This window comes from Artibeus jamaicensis, unplaced genomic scaffold, assembly GCF_021234435.1.
Source record: "Artibeus jamaicensis isolate MK-2021 breed Jamaican fruit bat unplaced genomic scaffold, CSHL_Jam_final contig_233, whole genome shotgun sequence".
NCBI lineage: Eukaryota > Metazoa > Chordata > Mammalia > Chiroptera > Phyllostomidae > Artibeus > Artibeus jamaicensis.
The window spans coordinates 54,142,192-54,150,027 of record NW_026521486.1 but is presented as its reverse complement, the minus strand read 5'-3'; the positions used below and the strand labels follow the sequence as shown (position 1 = coordinate 54,150,027).

The 7,836-nt window shown below is 46.2% G+C and overlaps 1 pseudogene; it reads right to left on the bottom strand.

Annotated features, from left to right (window-relative positions):
* Positions 1–575: 575 nt before the first annotated feature.
* LOC119048564 (coactosin-like protein) lies at positions 576–1,001 on the bottom strand (annotated as a pseudogene).
* Between the last annotated feature and the right edge of the window lie 6,835 nt (positions 1,002–7,836).

Below are 7,836 nucleotides of genomic sequence, written 5' to 3'. Positions count from 1 at the left end.
GACTCCTCCTGTCAAATCTGCACTCAGACCTCCGCTGGCTCCGTGCCACAGTGGGACTTCAATCAAAAAAGTGGGAAAGCAAGTGCCAGGCAAATTTTAAGACAAATTTTATCTCTTCTTCCGTCTTGAGTCAGGCCTATACTTCTTACCACTGAGCACCGTCTCTATAGCTTAGGCAACTTTGAATGAGGTGGGTGTGGGACCCTGAAGCACATTCTAGGAGGTCTGAGCCTGGCACAAGGGGTGAAAGCGGGTGCTTAAGGAGGCCGCCATTGACCGCGTGGCTCGGGGCACAGCTGGCCCCTGAGCGCCAGGCGGGGCGGCCTGCCCAGGAAAACCAAGACAGCAGCAGTGGTGCGGGCTGGGCTCAGAGCAACATGAGGTCGTGGCAGACAAGGCTAGGCAGGCTAGAAAAAAATGCCAGGAAAAGGGCTCATGAGGAATACCGGGAAGGGGAGCTGGGTTGCAGACGGGGTGTTGCCTCTCATTGTGTCTCCTCTCCCTGGTGGGCTGGTAGCTGAAGCTACGGATCCCCTCCCCTGGAGAGCAGGCAAAAGAGGCAGGGAGGGCTGGGGTTACTCGGCCTGGGCGTCGTAATTGGCTCCCCCGGCCTTCTTGAGCTCGCTCTTGATGAAATCTTCCTCCAGTTCCTTCCGATCACTGACCACAAACCCTTTAGCGAAAATCTGCACGACCTGCTTCACCAGGGTCTTGTCGGTGCCGGTTTTGGCTCTCTTGCAGCCCGCTGACTTTCTTGCGAATTCACACGAGGAGGGCGAACTTGAACCTCTTGCTCATGATGACCCCAGTGGAGAAGCGCACATCGCGAACAACTGGATGTTATCTGTGTACTGTTGAATGAATCCTGATATTCCGCTCCCTGTTCGCCGGGGATAGTGGTGGAATCTTCATATCTAAGTCACCCAAAAGACGTCCGAGTTATCGTCGCGCACCAGATCGTACGCCTCCCGGCAAGCCTCTTTGTCCATCTTGGTGGTCATCACCCAGGGCCGCAGCGGGGACACTCTGCCCGGAGAAACTGAGCGCGCCCCGGGCCAGCCGAAGGGTTCGGAGCTCTGCGGGACCGCGCGGAAAGCCGACAAGAGAGCGAGGCCTGGGAAGGCAGCGGCCTGAGTGCCGGAGGGTAACAAGCTCTAAGCTCCCAGCCCCTCGTTGGCTGCAAGTGCAACCGAGCGCGCGCCTGGCCCCAGGGGCGCCCATACCAGCTAGAGAAAGCAAAAAGTGCTTTCTATACCAGCACTTTTTGCACATTATGTATTTGTGCCTTCAACCTCTTTTTGAAAAGTCCATTGATTTTTGACAAAAGTGTAAAGGCAATTCGATGAAAATAAAAGTCTTTTCAACACGTGGTTTTTAACTCTATGTGGCTACATGATGCTGCTGCTTCCTTACAGTCAGCAGTTTGGTTTCTGCAGCGTCTTTGCTTTTGGAGCTACTCTGCAATTATAAAGTTTAAGTCGTGTGTGTGTGTGTGTGTGTGTGTGTGTGTGTGTGTGGAGTTGGGTGGGGTTTCCGGTATTTTACAAACTGGGTTCCTGGGAACTCTGCGTGTCAGAGCACCACGCAGATGCGTGTATATATACTGCTTTAGCAAAAGCAGAACTTTAACCAGTTACATATTGAGCTTCAGAGAAGTGCTCACTTGAATACAAGATTCTGCCACTGAAGAAATGGAAACCAAAGATAATGATTCTCGAAAGAAAAGAAAAATGGAAAAGCATAGTTTCACGGCATTTGGCAATTTTATAAGAATTAGTGGATAACAGAAAATGAAAGTTCTGATCTGGTGATAGACAATGAACAGGTATAGCGAAAGAGCAGTGAGTCCTCAGCTTCAGTGGAAATTAGGGCAGTCAGTTCTTTGTAGTGTAAAAGGCAGGCTCAGCATCAAAGGGAACGTCTGAAATGCTAGGAATGTGTCATCAAAGATTGGATCTAAGAAAGAGATGTATGAAGGATTGAGATAGCAGGAGATGAAATAAGGATCCTCAGTGCCTAGCAGAGAGTACTAACAGGTAACTTCCTGTGTGCCAGCTGCTATACTAAGTGCCTTGTATATATTGTTAGATAGGGCAAGGGTCTCAAGGGCCGGATAGTTCTTCCTAAATGCTATTGTCTTTAAAAATTATTTATTCATTTATTTATTTTAGAGGGAAGAGAAGGGAGGGAGAAAGAGAGGGGAGGAAACATCTATGTGAGAGGGAAACATCAATCGGTTGCTTCTTGTACATGACCAAACCCGCAACCCAGGCATGTGCCCCAATCCAGGGATCAAACCTATGAACATTCATTTTGTAGACGACACCCAACCAACTGAACCACACAGGCCAGGGCACTACATGCTGTTCTTGCTAAATGTTAAAATATAGTCTAGTATGCAGCTGTAAACGGGAGGAGTTCGGCAGGACCCAAACCTGGGAAGTGTAGTATACTGCAAAGAGGAAATCAACATGTAAATCAACCTGTAATCAACTTTTTGGCCTTTGGTTGGCCAAAAAGTCCACTTAGTTTTTTCTGTAAAATAAAAGACACATTTTCATTTCCACCAATAACTTTATTGATTTGGATATTTTGAGTACGTTGGCTACCTCCCACTGTTGGCTTCTGGGGGGTAGAGGACAAGGCTGCTGCTACACATCTTCCAATGTGTAGGACAGGCCCATGGCAAAGAATTGTTTGGCCGAAATCTCAATAGTGCCAAGAAACTTTGCAAACCACTTTTGACACATTTGATCAGTTACAGCACCTTGTCCATACACCACACAAATCATTTTTTGCATTTCAGTTCCATTTTTACCTTTCTTGAAATAATAAAGTGTAATATGCAGAAATGTTGCACATTTTCTTCTATCTTCAGTATTAAATTGGCTGTGCAAAACTTCACCAATTTTGATGTTTTTTCTTTTTTTCAAATTTATTTATTTATTTTTCTTCTTTTTAAAAATTTTATTTAGTTATTTTTCAAGTAGTTTTTTGTCTATTTCTCCCATCCCAGCCCCCCCCCGCCCTGTCTCCCCACCTCCCTCCTATTTCCTCCCCCCAGTCCTCATCCCTTTGTCTTTCATATTTGTTCCTCAAAATCCCTCCCCTTTTTCCCCCTTAAATTTTGATGTTTTTTTCTAAATGCACACTGATATGACAGCTGTCACAGTACAGCCTAACAAAATTGTTTTGAATGAAGTTGAAGACAACTAAGCATTACTTGGAAAAAACTAAGTGAACTTTTTGGCCAACCCAATAATTAACCATGTGTGTAATTAAATGCTGTGTATAAGCAATGGCTAAGCCTCCCTTGGGATGGGAATCCCATCTCCTTTACTTGTTTTCTTTCTTTTTTTTCTTTTTTTTTTACTTTATTGATTTTAGAGAAAGAAAAGAAGAGGGGGAGAGTGAGAGAGACATCAATTTGTTGTTCCACGTATTTATGCTCTCACTGGCTGATTCTTCTACGTGCCCTGATCCGATACAGGGAGGATGCTCTAAACAACTGAGCTGCCCAGCCAAGGCTCTTTTACGTGTTGTAGGCAAAGAAAGCTGTCTGACCACGACCACGTCTAATGGCACACTCTCAGTGGCAAACACCTTGAGTTTGGTAACAAATTTGGTAACTCACATGGGGCTCTTCTAAAAGGACTACCTCTCTTCCCCTGGCAGGGTAGCTCAGTTGGTTAAAGAAGCACCCCAATACACCAAGGTTGTGGGTTTGATCCCCAGAGAGGGCACATGCAAGAATCAGCCAATGAATGCGTAAATACGTGGAACAACAAACTGAGGTCTCTCTCTCTCTCTCTCCCTCCCTTCCTCTTTCTATCTAAAAATTGATAAATTAAAAAAATAATAAAATGACTCCCTCTCATTGTGGTGTGGACACTTGATGAAGCAGTTGGCAGCAGCAGCTCATCCCGAACTCTCTTGGCCGGAGGAGCTGTTCCGTGGGGGACTCCAGCTTGGTGCTGACCCCCCAAACAGCTGCTTGGCCTACGTGGACAGCAGGGTAGTCACCTGAATCTGTTTTGTTCAGTGCTTCGGAAGGATGGGGTAGGTTTGCCCCTGCGGTGGCTTTAATTAGTGTTTCTATTCTCATTTCGGGTATGGGGTTATTGGGAGGACAGGTTCATTTCTGGAGCGTGCTTGGTTTCGGGTCGGTCAGGCAGGAACTGGTTCGGGGACTCCAGATTCAGGGCCTGACCTAGATCTAACTCTGGAGGGTGGAGGAACGCCCCTGGGGTAACGCCAGCCACCCTCCAGTGGTGATCTCTGGCCTGGTTACCTGGTTGTCGGGGAACACTGGGTCACTGACTGGGTTTTCAGTGGGCCAGTATGAAATCGTAGTACCCACCCCCATTTAGTTTCTGTCCTACAGGAGTTGGAGTTTGTTGTTTGTGTTTACATTTGCCTCATTTGTCTTATACACGGGTGGGAAAAAAGTAGGTTTACGGTTGTAATACAAATGATACAATAATTAATAAATAGCAATACTAGAATAAACTGCTTTGCATACTCACAACTGCAAACCTTAATTTGCCCACTCTTCTATGTAAATGTGTTGGATATAGGAAAACATAAATTAAGAAATACAACAAATGTGCCGCGGCTGGTCTAGCTCAGTGGATTAAGTGCGGGCCTGGGAACCAAAGGGTCGCTGGTCAGGGCTCATGCCTGGTTTGCGGGCCAGATGCCCAGTAGACCGCACGGCGCGTGAGAGGCAACCGCGCATTGACGTTTCTCTCCCTCTCTTGTTCCTTCCCTCCTCTCTCTCTAAAAATAAATAAAAATCTTTAAAATATTTTTTAAAAATAAATATAACAAATGGGTTCCTGGAAGGAAACTGTCTGTTGGGGGCAGCCTTGCTCCAGGCTGGGAGTCCGGCGTGGGTTTGAGAGGCCTTATTTTCTAGGTGTACCTTCTTTGCTGCCTCAGCTTTTAGCATTTCCTTCCCATGAGATCAGTTAAAGTCACGCTTGTTACCTTACACAGGAGCTCCCCCCCGCCCCAGGCAGCCTGCACCCTGCTTCCATCGAAGGAGGGTACTTTCTGGAGCACCCACAGCAAGAGTGGAATTCGACGGGACGTAGGAATGGCACCCACGCCTTGCAGTTCCCCGAACAACAGCAAGGTTCCCTCAGACAGCCCACAGCACCTTCACTGAGGAGAGCGAGCAAGTGAGCTGGTTTCCGGGGAAGGTGCTCTGGGATGGGAGAGGATCTCTGACCTAGAAGACAAGCAAGACTGAGCAGCAAAAGTTCGGCTGTGGGACCGGACCCCCCTCCAGGGGACTTAGGGGCCAGTCTACGGTTAATGGTATAAGGACATATGCTTGAGATATATGGGAAGAATTACCAGTTTGCTCTATGAGCTAAAAACGAAGCACATTTTGTACGTTGTTTGAATACCTGACCTTCCGAAAACACCCATAATTCATAGAAAAATAGTTTTCATATAGTTTTGACTCCCACTGCTTCCCTTCCTCTGAAGGATAAGGGGAAAATAACAATTTCTAACAGGTGTCATTTCAGAAATTTTACTAAAGGCGTGGTAGCTAGTCAAAGAAAGAGACAGCAATCCACGGTCTTTGGGTAGGAGGCCATACACTGCAGAGACGCACTTTGCCTCAAACTGGAGCCAACAAATACCCTTCTTAGAGAAGTACGGGTGAGACTGGAAGCAGTGTTTCCACCAGTCACACACCGGAATAAGCTGGGGGCTTCTTAGAAACACAGATTCCTGGACCCCACACTAGGGCACCTAGGAATCTGTGGGGGTTTTTTCAATGCTATCCAGGAAATTTTGTTGAGCAACAGGTTGACGAACTCCTGTTTTAAGAGAAAAGACCAACCCAGGTGATCAAGGGTGTTTTTCAAGCTGCTTTGGAGAATTTACACATGCTGGGAAAGATTGAAAGAATGCTTAAGACTATACCCCACAGTGCACCCTGAGGACCCAGAGTGTGAAACTGTCCCAAGTACCTACTTCATGTTGGGTGGCCTTTCGGGACTTTAACAACAGGGATGTGGCAGGAGAAACAAAGGAAGGAGGAAAGATGCTCTTGGATGAGGAGCCCCGGCTCTCACTGTGGAAGCAGCCAAAGGCACCCAGCACAGCCGAAGCCTAACCAATGTGCATGATGCAAACGAGAGTGACACTAGAAGAGAGAGTGTCCCAACTGTCTCCAGGGAAGGAAGGAAAGGGAGGCTCCTAATTTTTTGCAGTTACTCCAAATGGAAAATGAGGACTGATGGGGGCCTGGAAGCCTCCCATTTTGATCTCCAATGCGGAGCCCCAGATTACTCTGAATATAGAAGGGGAGAAAATTGCATTTTTATTAGATACTGGAGCCACAAAGTTTGCTCTTTCTACCTGGAAGGACCCCCTCTCCAGAGGGACTGTAACGTTAAAGGGGCGGCAGGAAAGCCAGACACAAAGAAATTCTTTGAGCCTCCAAGGTGTAATAGTGTCGAAGCAGCTGCCACATTCTTCCCTCTGTGTACCTGAGTGTCCAGTTCCTTCTTAGGAAGGGACCTACTAAGTAGATTGGGGGCTATCATAAAGAAATAGGTTTTTAAAAAATTCGTAGTATCTGAAAGGTTTATTAGAGAATCTCACCCTGAACTGTGTGGCATGTACTGAGTGCTGCCACGCATTAAATGAAGGAATAGATTTTATGGCCCTACCACTCTGGGGTCCAAAGGACCAGATTCCTGACCAGGTTAATCCAGCTGTGAGAGCAGTCACACACTGATGTTTTTCTCCCTTTCTTTCTCCTTCCCTTCCACTCTCTAGGAATAAATAAATAAAATCTTAAAAAAAAAAAAAAGTTAACAATCAGACAACCTGAAACTACAGGGACCTCACAACAGGTAGTCGCAGTCCTTGAACCCAGGGAAATAGTTGGCCAACAGACGGGAGAAGGAACCAGTGATTCAGTACCAGGCCATGTTATTGGATAATTCTAACCTCAATCCTGCTACTTTATTGCCAACCTCCTTAGAGGCATCAGATCATAATTGTGTTGAAATAATTGAACAAGTATATTCTAGTAGGAATGACATTAAAAGTGAGCTGTTAGCCAACTAAGAAGAAATATGGTTCAACAATGGGAGTAGCTATATAACCAGTGTTAGGAGGGCAGGGTGTTCAGTGCTGTCCTTCAACACCATTGAAGCAGGAAGGCTTCCCCTGGCACTTTGAAAAATTGGTCAGGCCCTGGCTGGTGTGGCTCAGTGGATTGAGTGCTGGCCTGCAAACCAAAGGGTCACCAATTCGATTCCCAGTCAGTGCACATGCCTGGGTTGCAGGCCAAGTCTCCGGTAGGGGATGTGGGAGAGGAAACCACACATTGTTGTTTGTCTTTCTCTCTCCCTCCCCCTCTCTCTAAAAATCAATAAATAAAATCTTTCTTAAAGAAAAAAGACCTAAAAAAAGATAATGTGGCATTGCATGGTGATAGATAAATAGATCAATGGAACAGAATGGAGTCCAGAAGTAGTCCCTTAAATGTATAATCAATCAACTTTTTCTTCAATTTTTGTAAGAGTTTATTTAAGCCAAACTGACAACATATGCCAGGGAGTAAGATCTCAAATGCTTCCTAATCAACTGATTTTTGAAAAAGTACAAAAGCAATTCAACAGAGAAAGAGTAGTCTTTTAACCCTGGCTGGTGTAGCTCAGTGGATTGAGCACAGGCCTGTGATGCAGAGTGGCCAGTTCAATTCCCAGTCAGGGCACATGCCTGGGTTGTAGGCCAGGTCCCCAGTAGGGGACATACAAGAAGCAACCACACATTGATGTTTCTCTCTCACTCTCCTTTCCATCC